The sequence below is a fragment of the Eschrichtius robustus genome, chromosome X (genome assembly GCF_028021215.1).
Source record: "Eschrichtius robustus isolate mEscRob2 chromosome X, mEscRob2.pri, whole genome shotgun sequence".
Classification (NCBI taxonomy): Eukaryota; Metazoa; Chordata; class Mammalia; order Artiodactyla; family Eschrichtiidae; genus Eschrichtius; species Eschrichtius robustus.
In genome coordinates this window covers 91,634,978-91,647,039 of record NC_090845.1, presented here as the reverse complement: position 1 = coordinate 91,647,039, position 12,062 = coordinate 91,634,978, and the positions used below count along the sequence as shown (strand labels likewise).

The 12,062-nt window shown below is 51.4% G+C and overlaps 1 pseudogene; it reads left to right on the top strand.

Moving 5' to 3' along the window:
- The first annotated feature begins 671 nt into the window (after positions 1-671).
- Positions 672-8,140, top strand: LOC137756630 (nuclear RNA export factor 2-like; annotated as a pseudogene).
- The last annotated feature ends 3,922 nt before the right edge of the window (positions 8,141-12,062 follow it).

Here is a 12,062-nt window from a genome sequence, read left to right as displayed (position 1 = left end):
CTGGCCCAAAAGAGAGCTCACCCTGGCTCTTTCAAACAGAGTATTGTTCAGGGCAAAGCTGGAGGGAGGGAGACAGTTCAGGAGGCTGTGACATCAGTGCCACCTGACATTAAAGCTCCTAGTGCACTGGCAAAGGAAGTCCAGCTAGCTTGCTGGTTGTTAGTGGAATCGGTGTGGTGGCTGATTGGATTTGGGAAGCACGAGAGAGGTATTGGTGTGGTTGTTGGAAAGTCCTGAGAGAAGGCAAGATTCGGGTGCCTTCCTGGTACATATATGACTGGTGTCCAGTCTAACCCATGGACGCATACACCTCGGTTCCTTATCAGTCCTGCTCCACTGTGTTAAAAGTTTCAAGGCAGTTGTCCTCTCCTCCCTCCTCCTTCTCCTTCCTCTTTCTCCTCCTTGTCCTCCTCTTCCTCATCCTGCTCCTCCTCGATTCTTCCCCTGATAGTGCCATCTGTCGGATAAGGCTGTCCTCTCTGCACAGGCAGAAGATTGTCCTTTCTGAGGTTTGTGGGATTGGTCCCTTAGGCCAAGTTGGCACTTTGCCTGCCCTACCATCCTGTTACCTAAGACATGGTACATGGTAAGTGCACCACAGATGTGTCTTCAAACTTGTATTTTTGTTCCTCTTTTCAGAATACAGTGATGGTGGTAGACCACCTCAAGGAAGAAAGAAAGGTTGTAGTTCTTTCCCAGGTAATTCTGGCAAGAGGAGCCCTCATTATGAACACAGTGGGGGTGAGCCTCAGCCCTCACACCTCCAGGAGGATGATGGAAACGTGGTGAAGAGGGATGTCCAGGAGGACCCCGAAGTAAGACAGTAAGTGACCAGGCAGCAGGGTTTGTACACAGCAGCCCCTGGGACTATGCACCTCTCTCACTCTCCGTGGACTTGTTCTTCTTCTGTCACTGCAAAACTGAAGCATGCTAGAAGTGAAATAATGGTTGAGCGATCCTAATTGTAGTGCTGGTGTCAAAGAGACGAGGGTGTACAGAAGACTTTCTTAGCACGTATGGCCACTCACCCTCCTTCTCTCCACATCCCCCCTGCAGCTCTTCCTGTACCATCCGAGGCAACGAGAGGACAGTGAGATGGCACAGTGAAGGCCACATGCATATGACTGTGTGGGGAAACAGAAAACCTCTGGAGAGAGAAATGCAGGAGAACACACAAGACGGAACCCCAGGGAGCTGGTTCAGGGTCACCGTGAGTATCCTGAAAAATGGATGGAATGTGCAGGAGAGAAAAGTCAGGGGGAGTTGTGTTGGTCTCATGTAGAGATGCTGGTTTATTTCACTGTGGACAGCTTGTAATCTGTCCTTTTTATGACCAGGAGTTAACAATCTTGTTCATCTAAGGGCAGATTCAGAGAAGCAGTGTAAAGGGAACAGGCTGACTGTGAGGAGAACGGAGGAGCCTGTCTCAGAGCAAAGATGGAAACTACTGCCAAGGATATGGAGCAACTCCACGTTGGAGGTCTCAGTTTGGCAAGCTGAGTGTGGGAGATGGAGGGTCGAGCCTCTGGAGACCTTGTCTGAGGGGCAAGCAGTGTCTGCACTGGGTAGGATCTCCTGGAAATTTATAAAAGGAAGATCATCTCTGACACCTTGATTATTTGGAAGAGAGTTTGACTGGAGAGAAAGAGTATTTAGGAAATCCATATTACGCACACCCATAAGAAATCATGCCAGTGGTCCCTTCTTTAGAAGCCCTGTCAAGCTCAGTAGAAGGCCGGAAAAGAACAGGAAAAGGTTCGTCCTCCAGCCTAAATTCCCTGTTGTCTGTCCTCTCTCCCATCCCTTCTTTTCATCCTTAGATTCCTTGTGGGATACAGTATGACAGGACATGGCTAATGAACTCAATCCAGCGCCATTGCAGTGTCCCCTTCACTCCAGTGGACGTAAGAGAGGATGCCGAAGCCAGACGCGTGGGCACAGGGAAGGGGGAGAGAGAGACCTGGTTCAGCAGGGTCTGTTGGCTTCTGATACTATTGCTGTTGCATTCAATCCCTGTAGTTCCACTTTATTCACAATGGGGCTGAGTTCTTTGTCCAAGAAGCTAGCACTGCCTCTGCATTGATGGATGTCAGCAACAAGATTTGTGACGAGGAGAGCCGAAAGGTGTGTGTCGCGGGCATTACCTGTACCTCATCCTGAGGAAGGAGTACAGGCCAGGGGCTGGTTGTCTTCTTTGGAACTAGAGTTCCTGGTGCTTACCCCACCTCTTCTTCCTGCAGATACCTGTGTTTGTCAGCCCCTCCGCTGCTCCCTACTCTGTGCGGGATAAGTTGAAGCCAGAAGAAATGGAGCAGCTAAAGGTAATGCAGACTCAAGGCATGTTGTGTGCCAGCGCTCAGACCCACCTCTGCTTCCTCCAGGCCCCTGTCCCCCTCGCCCCCGATTTCCCTGCCACCACCACAGCCTCTGAGCGGCTCTCTCCATCTCTCTCTCCACAGCTGACCTTGCGCAAAAGATTTGATGTCTCCAAGCAAGCTCTTGACCTCCGGAGGCTCCGCGTTGACCCAGGTACGGCTGACAGCAGTAATTCTAGGGCGGGCGACGGCAGAGGGGTCTTCCTAGAGGGAGACTTAGGGATGGTAACGTGGGGCGGGGCTGTTGCTGGCCCCAGACCCCACTCAGCCATCTGATTCCCTCCCATCTCCTTCCTGAAGGCTTGTTGGGCCATGATATTGATATAATTCTGAATCAAAGAAGCTGCATGGCTGCCACCCTGCAGATCATCAAAAAGAATTTCCCTGAGGTGAGGCTGTAGGCCCAGTGCTGGTATTAGGGTAGGGGGTGGAAGAGATGGGGTGGAGGGCAGATTTGTCTCCAAGGTCCTAGATAGTAACCTTCACTCTACCTCTTCTTGCCCCAAAGCTGTTGTCCTTGAACTTGAGCAGCAGCAAACTGTACCAGCTGGATGGCCTGTCTGACATTATACAGATGGCCCCCACGGTCAAGATCCTGAACCTCTCCAAAAATAAGGTGAGAAGAGGGAGCCAGATCAAAGTTGGGTTGAGAGTAGGGGGGGGGGCGTGTTAGTGGCCATCAGAGCGATGACAGGAGGCAGGTGAAGGTACCTGTGGGGGAGGGAGGGGGCTGGGGATGCAGAGATCCGGATGTCCCTCTTTCCCTGGGATTCCTTTTCCCACTTCCGCCCCATATTTCTCAGCTGATGTCTGTGTGGGAGTTGAGCAAGATTAAAGGGCTGAAGCTTGAAGAGCTGTGGCTGCAAGGGAACCCATTGTGTGGCACCTTCCCAGACCAGTCCACCTATGTAAGGTCAGTGTGAACACCCTGTCACCCTTCCTGGTGACCTTCACCCATGGGAGCCTAGACTATCTGTGACAGTGCCCCTTTGCCAAAGGTGGCAGCCCTGGTCTTCTGGGAGGATCACAGGCCCCACCTTCTGCTCTCTCTGTGCCTATCACCGGTGAGGAGTTTCCTTCCCCTGACCTGCTCACCTCTGCAGGGGCTCTGGGGTCTGTTTCCAGCTCTCTGCGCCCAGCTATATTCCGCCAAGGCCTCCCAAGAGTGTGCCGCAGGAAGCAGGGCTTCTCCTCCTCACCAGGACCAGGAGCGACCAGCCTTGATCCAGATGCTGGCGCCCTGGACTGAGAAGGGTCCTCCAGTCCAGGGCCTCTTGCTGAGAGAAGCCTTCCTTCTTCGTGCTGAGATGGCGTTTGCCTCCCCCGTTCTGAGAGGGGCCCTCTTCCCCTTCCTCCAAAGGGGTCCCCCCTCGTCTCCCAGGTTGACATGGGGGCTTTCCTGCGCCATGCTGAGGGCTGAGGCCGTGGGTGGCTGCTGTCATGACATCCATTCTGCTGGCCCAATGCCAGGAGCTGGACCCTCCTCGGGAAAAAGCAGGGCTCCTTGAGTCAAGGGGCCAGACGTGGGCCCCCGCCAGTGATCAGAGGGCTTCCTGAGGCAGGAGTGGAAGGCAGAGGGCAGAGGTGGTAGAGGAGACAGAAGGACAGGGCTCTCAGGGGCACTTCCCATCCCTCCCTGCACACGTCACATCATCCCATCTGGTCCTTCACAGGAGCCCTGGGCAGCCTGAGACAGGTACGATTCCTCAGATAAAGAACGAACTCAGACAGGTGCAGGGGTCATCAGGAGAGAAGGCGGTGATCATAAGACTGGGCCACGGATCCTCAGCCCCATACTGAGCTGGGACCTGACCCTTTCCTCATTCTGGGGGAGATGTGCCCCCATGGCGGCCCTGTTTCCCATGCCCAAGTCTGGCTGAACTCACACAGGTGACAAAGTTTCAACCAGCATCCAGTGGGGCCCCAGCCCAACATGTGCATATTTTCCATTCCTACCTGGTGTGTCTGGGCGATTCTGGGGCAGGTGAAGAGCCGCAACAGGGGCGCCGTTTCCCCTTTCTTCTCTCTTCTTCCCTGACCCCGACCACGGGAGAGCTTCTTTCCCTTCCCTTTGCTTTCTCTCTCTCCCTTGTCTCTGTGCCCCTATGTCTCTCTCATCTCTCCCCTCCTACCTTCACTCCCTTTCTGCCTTCATCCCCTCCATCTCCCTCCCTGAGCCCCACCTCACTCACCTCCCTGGCCCAGCATCCTGGGCCATCCCTGGGGGGTGTCCGGGTCTTGCCAGAGTGCTGGACCCCCAGTGAGGTAGCAGAGCCCCGGGCTCCCACCCCATTCCCTCTTCTCCCCACAGCCTTCAGTGGGGCCCTGGAGGAAGGAAGGGAGGAGAAGGAAGCCCTGCAGTATGGGTTTGAAATGCTGCTCCCTGTGGCACTGGAGAAGGGAGTGCGAGTAGTCTGGGTGGGAGCTACCCAGGCGAAGGAGAGGAAGGGAGGGAGGGAAGGAATATTAAAGTGAAGGTATTGAGAGAGATGAGGAGGCAGTGCCTTTCAGACAGTAAGATGACAGATGCTCAGTGCTCAACAGGGAAGTGGACCGAAAACCCTTAAAATCAGAAGCAGAGGTGGGCAAAGGGCGCTGCTGGATGGGCCAGAACACACTGATGTCTGTTTATGGTATTACTGTTTTAACTCAAAGGAAGCATTGCAGCCTTGAACTATCAAGCACCTCTTCTCTATTTTTGGTTTTGGACAGGGCCATCAGAGAATGTTTCCCGAAGTTGTTACGCCTGGTAAGTGCCTACGTAAATCATTGTCTCTTACGAATGTCGGTGGCCTCTGCACCTGCCCTCAAGCCCTTTGGGTCTTGCCTAGATCACATATTAGCATCAGAACCTTAACCATTTTGGGGGGCATGGACTCCTGAAAATGACATGGATAGACTTGCTGGAAAAATACCCATAAATACACACACGCACACACACAAGTTGAATATAACACTAGAGAGAGACTTCCAGGACCTCATGATGAAGACATCCAGTGTAAGCTTTCCCATGGAATTTCCAGGGCCCTTTCACACCTGACCTCTGACCCTCACCCTCCTGGGCCCATCCTTTTCCCGGATCATCCAGGGCCACTCCCCTGGTCTCCACTCCTGACTTCCTCTTCCCTTCTCCAGGATGGCCAGGAGTTACCGTCACCAGTTACCGTTGATGTTGACACTCCCTACGTAGTAAAGCCCTGCAAGGTGAGGAAGAGGATCAAACAACATTTGGGGTGTTGCAGGGAGGCTTTATCCACTGCATAGTCTCAAATGCCATTTGATTCCAGGGCAGCTACTTTGGATCTGATAAGCTGAAGAGACAAGTCCTGCAATTCCTGCAGCAGTAAGTACCTCTGGGAAGCTGAGCAAGGGGGGAGGGCGAGGACAGGTGAGGCCACCTAAGCACAGGTCTGCTCAGGGGAGTTTCCAAGTCTCATGTGAGGTCCAGACCACAGAGATAGACTGTTCTCATTGCTCCCCCTCAGGTTCTACTTGATCCACGACTATGGAGACCGACGGTGTCTCGTGGGTGCTTATCACCACAGGGCCTACTTCTCCCTGACCATTCCCTTCCACACCGAGGACCCAGCCCCGTGAGTATCACAGCACAGGCTCTGCTCCTGGGCCATGTGGCTCCCCAGCCGACACGGGCCAGCTCCTGCAAACACCCACCACCCACTGTTGCTCTTTGTCTCCTAGAAGCAGCTTGTGCGAGTACTTCAAGGACAGCAGGAATATGAAGAAGCTCAAGGACCCCCGTGAGTGTGTGATGGGAAGACTGGGTGGGAAAGGGCGGTGAAGGGGTCAATCATAGGGCCCAGGGCGTGGCAGCCCCTGACCTTCGCCCGCTTCCCCTCCCCTCATAGACCTGCGGGTCCAGCTGCTGAAGCACACAAAACGTGTCATTGTGCACACCCTCTGTGTGTTGCCCAAGACTCAGCATGACTTAAGCTCCTTCGTGGTGGACACGTGGTTCCAGACGGTGAGCGCCTGCTTCCTCCCTCGGGCGGGCCCAGGAAGCCGCAGGTGGGTAGAAGGCGGAGGTGGTGACTGGGCACCTTGGCTCTTCCCTTTCAGGAAAGGGTGCTCTGCTTCTCTGTCAACGGGGTGTTCAAGGAAGGTGAGTGTGTGTAGAGTCCCCTCCCCAGATTCCCCACTGCTGCCTCCCCCTGGCCAGGCTCATTCCCAGAACCACCCAGCTTCCCTGACCCCTTCCGTCCCCTTCCCTTCCCTTCCCCTTCTCTTCCCTTCTCTTCCCTTCCGTTCCCTTCCCTGCCTTTTCCCTCCTTTCCCCTTCCCTTCCCTTCCACTCCCCTCCCTTACCCCTCTCTGCACTTCCCTTCCCTTCCTTGCCCTTCCCTTCCCTTACCTGCCTTTCCCCTCCTTTCCCCTCCCCTCCCTTTCCTCCCGTTTCCTTCCCTTCTCCTCCCTTCCCTTCCCCTCCCTCCCCTTCCCCTCCCATCCCTTCGTTTCCCTCCCCTCCCCTCCCCCCTCCCCTCCACATCCCCTCCCCTCCCCTCCCCTCCCTCACTGTGTTCTCCAGCCCTCAGGCTTCCCACAGACAATCCAGGTCTGAGCTGTGTCCATGCCTTGTCTGCCCTGCAAACCCTGGGCGTTGGGGACACAGGCTGCGGAGTTTGGTGGCTGTCATCCCAGATACTCACTCTGAGAACTTGGGCCGTTACTTAACCTCTCAGTTTCCTCATTTGCAAAATGGGGTAGTAGTATCCACCTCTTGGGCGGCTGTGAAAAACGCATCCCGTGAACCTGTGTAGTGGTTGTCAGGGGCCCTGTCACTGGGCGCAGACTGCTCCTATAGTTGCCCTCCCGATTCCCGACACCCTGGCCCCCGTGAACAACTGCCCTCTCAGCATGAGTGTCCAGTCACAGCCTGACTGGGGACCGCCGTGTGAGCGTGTACAGCACGTGTGGCTCTAAGGGGTACTGTTGTTTGTTTGCTGTTGAAGTGGAAGGAAGTTCTCAGGGCTGTGTGCGTGCCTTCACCCGGACCTTCATCGTTACCCCTGCCAGGTACTCCAGGTGAGAGCCCTGTTGTGGGCGGGAATGCCCATCCCCGCCTGCGCTCAGGGGCTTGGGAATGTGGTGGCGGAGACCTTAGGTTTACTCAGTATTGTGGAAAGCCAGCGGGAAGATCCCAGGAGCAGTCTAGCCTAGTGGTGAAGAAGAGCATGGGCTCTGGAGTCGGCCTATGCGTTCTCTCCTTGTCCCAACACTCACTCGCTGTGTGACCTTGGTCAAGTCACATGACCTCTCTGTGACTCAGTGTCTTCTTCCGAGAATGGGGATCAGAGCGTCCACCCCTTGGGCTGTGGTAAAGGGTAAATGCGAAATTGCCCGTGGGTTGGGGATAAACCTATAAATCGAGTGAAGGTGGTAGACAGTCTCTCCAAAGGTGGGCTCTGTGGGGAGGGCCAGAGGTACCAGTCAAGGAACCTGGGAGACAGACACAGGAGGGGCGTGGAAGGAATCTGGTTGCTGAGTGCCAGTGGGAGCAGAGTCAATATTGGGGGTGTGGGTGTCCATCCAGCACTTGTCTGAGGGCCCATTTTTCCTTCAGTCTGTGCATCGTGAATGACGAGCTGTTTGTGAGGGACGCCAGCCCCAGTGAGACCCAGAGTGTGTTCTCCATCCCAGTGCCTACGCCCACCTCCAGCTCCATGCACACCCTCTCCCAGGAGCAGCAGGACATCATGCAGGCATCCTCCACCCCACCTGAGGTGAACCTCTAGTGGAATCAGAAGTGAGTGCTGGGTTTGCGTGGGCATAGGAGGGAGCTGGGAGGAGTAGAGGAGTGATTAATGGGAACTTGAAGCTAATTTGTTGTCCTTGTTTATTTCAGTCATTTTTAATCTGAGCATTTCATTCGTGTTACATATGAAACTAGTTATTTTGAGCAGCCTTGTATTATTTTTATTAATTTCATGGATGCTGCTTCTGTATTAACAGACAGTTGGGTGTTCAGGAGTGTGCATGAGGTTCATTCCACTGTATATGTCACAGTATATGTGGAGGGGGAAAAAAATCATTACCCCAAAACATACTACCCAAAGGTAACCGTTGAATGTTTTCATCTTCATCATATCTTCCTGTAAGTTTGCTTATGTAGGTGTTTACATATTTATTATGCACGTTTATATATTTGTATATGTATCTACAGAAAATGAGGTCTCATCATGAGAGAGAGAGAGAGAGAGAGAGAGAGAGAGAAGGAAATAGAGAGGCAGAGACAAAGAGAAAGAGAGGCTTTTGGCTGAATGGGGAAGAGGGGTCCAAAGAGGGATTATTTAATCTTCAGTGCCTTGAAACTTGAGCAAGTTAACAGCTAATGTGAAGGAGCCATCTCAGCTCATTTTTAACTCTTAAATTTGCCCATATATTAATTTTCCTTCTTATCGTATTTCTACTACAGAGCTAATGAGACACCTCAAATGGAACAGTATAAATTTTAAGCCCAATATATATTTAGTTATTAGTGAATGAAAGAATGGACAATTGTATTTCAATGAAATGGTAGTACGTTTTAGGTTTTTGTCTCACAGGGAGGCAGCAGATGGTTGAAACTGTGGTGTGACGTGGCTGGATGACGCATGAACTGAGGACCCCTGCACTGTTGAATGGGAGACAGGTCTAGAATTTTCCTATAAACGTATTAACATGCGGAGCAGTCCAGGAGCAGCAGTTAGGCAAACACCACAGCTTGCTGCCCTGGTGCCACCTCTCACTGAGCTCACCAGGTGAATCAAAGGCAAGCCTGTCTTCCCAGCGTGGGGAACTGGATTAGGGTCTGCTCAGAGGCACGATGTTGGGCAGCTCTTAGGAGCTTCTGAGTCTCCCAAGAAACTAGAGATCCTTCTGTCTTTAAAACTTCGAACTCAAGGCATACCAGAGAGAGATTTGCTTCCGTCATAAAGATATCGATATTCTCATTAGGAGAAACAATGAGAAACACCTTTCCATAATGCCTGCCTTAGCCCCAGGTTTTCTCATTCACCCCTCAGGACAGCTCTGTGTTAAAGATGAGTCCCATTTCACAGATGACAAAGCTCCTCCTCATATAGCTTCTGTCACCTATCCAGATAAGTGGGAGTTTGGGAATGAGGTTCCATCCCTCGCCCTCTCTAGAGGACAATGGAACAGCCTCCCTTTTAGACAGTGGGCTTCTAGGGCTGGAGAAATGGTCATTTTGTTCTCCCCTGATATAACAGGCCCAAGGGGTACTCCCTCAAAACCCCTATTGATGAATATGATAGTGCGCATACATGTGCACATGCATTCATTAACTTGGAAAAGCGTTCATTGTGCTCAATTTCATGGGGGAGATAAAGTAGAACCAAGTGGAATTGACAGCGTATCTCCGTGTGTGTGTGTGTGTTTGTGTGTGTGTATCGATGGGCTGTGTATAGGAAATGTATAAAGTCATTAGTGATAAAAGTACAATATGTCAGGTAAAAACGTGGAGATGACATACCTCTGAGAGGCAGGCACTTCCTTCTTTACCACAGAGTCCCCCTTCCTTAGTGTGCAGGACAACTTTTTTTTTTTTTTAACATCTTTATTGGAGTATAATTGCTTTACAACGTTGTGTTAGTTTCTGCTGTATAACAAAGTGAATCAGGTATATGTATATATATATATATCCCCATATCGCCTCCCTCTTGCGTCTCCCTCCCACCCTCCCTAACCCACCCCTCTAGGTGGTCACCAAGCACCGAGCTGATCTCCCTGTGCTATGCGGCTGCTTCCCACTAGCTGTCTGTTTTACATTTGGTAGCGTATATATGTCCATGCCACTCTCTCACTTCGTCCCAGCTTACCCTTCCCTTCCCCATGTCCTCAAGTCCATTCTCTACGTCTGCGTCTTTATTCCCGTCCTGCCCCTAGGTTCTTCAGAACCGTTTTTGGTTTTTAGATTCCATATACATGTGTTAGCATACGGTATTTGTTTTTCTCTTTCTGACTTAGTTCACTGTGTATGAGAGACTCTAGGTCCATCCACCTCACTACAGATAACTCAATTTCATTTCTTTTTATGGGTGAGTAAATACTCCATTGTAGATATGTGTCACATCTTCTTTATCCATTCGTTTGTCAGTGGACACTTAGGTTGCTTCCATGTCCTGGCTATCGTAAATAGTGTTGCAATGAACATTGTGGTACCTGACTCTTTTTGAATTATGGTTTTCTCAGGGTATATGCCCAGGAGTGGGATTGCTGGGTCATAGCCCTCTTGCACTGTTGGTGGGAATGTAAGTTGTGCAGGACAACTTTTGAGGACTGAGGAAGGTAGAGTATCTTTTGTATGAGGAAAGCCCTTCAAGGGTCAGGTGTGGAAGTTTCCACGGGGTACCTTTTCCGATACCCAGAGGCAAAGAGCAGGGAGATGGCAATGGAGAGGCAGCTCTGGTGGTCTTCAATGGGGAGGGAGCTAATAAGGGTATAGTCCTTCATCTGGGCACCTCCCTGGCAGCCCCCAGGTCATCACTGTCTGCAGCTGAGAACCAGGAGTGCTGTTGGGTAAGAACCTTCCCTGGGTCATGAAAGGGTGGGCACAGGGCCTGGCACCCAGGGAGGGCCCAGGGCTTGTCTGCTTACTTCACCTCCATTCTCTGTTTTCACTTCCTATATTCTCCACCCTCAGTTGGGTTCATCCCTAACTTTGTGCTAATCACCACTCCTACCATTCACACTTGGCTGGGTGGTAAGAAAAATAATAATACTCATAAAACTGAAAGAATAATAAACCCACAATAGTAATAAAAGATAGCAACAATTATAGCACACATATTAGATAAATTACTTTGTGCTCAAGGTAAGTCAACCAGCCAGTAATGGTTCCCAGTATCAAATCCTGGTCTTCTGACCGAAAAGGCCCCACCCCTAACCCCTGTTTCTATATTGAGTGTACTTCTATGTTAGGACTCAGGCCGACACAGGGGAAGAGACTCAACCCGGATCCTGTGGTCAGTTGATGGCTCTGGAACTGGACATATGTTTGATGACTTCTGTCTAGCTGACCTGTTCCTATTCTTTGCTCTTCTGTGCTAATTCTTCTTCCTGGGGCTCAATAAGAAATTGCTTCTGGTCAAACTGGAATGAAAAAAAAGGAGACAAGAAAGCATGAGGAAAAAGGAAATGATGAGATGGCACCAAAGTTCTCTTCTTGCTGCTACATTTCCAGGTGCTGTTTCAAATCTATTTTATAGGACAGAGGAGGCAAGGTGGGCCAGGAGTAATATATCTCAAAGTCCTATTGCATGCCAGACATTCTTTGAGGTTTTCTCCTTTTCTTCTTACAAGTCTAGAAGTAGGCGCCCTTAGTCCCATTTTACAGAGGGCCAACCTCAGATTCACGGAGTATGTAAATTTTCCAGGGTCAAATGTCTACACTTTGCCCTCTACACAGATCAAGCAGCAGCCTCCTGTTTAGATGATAGAATTCCAGGGCTTAAAAGACTGATAGTGGAAAACTCGCCTGATGTGGAATCTGGGCTGTGTCATGCTCCCCATTGGACATGAAGATGATGGTAGGGATGAAATCCTACTCCGTGGGCCAAGAGGACTGGGTGTGGGGGCCACAATGACTAGCTGATTCTTGAGGTGCTGAACTGGACCCAGAAAGCAGCACAAGCTGTTGCCCTTTGGAAAGAGAACCGGAATGGTAGGATA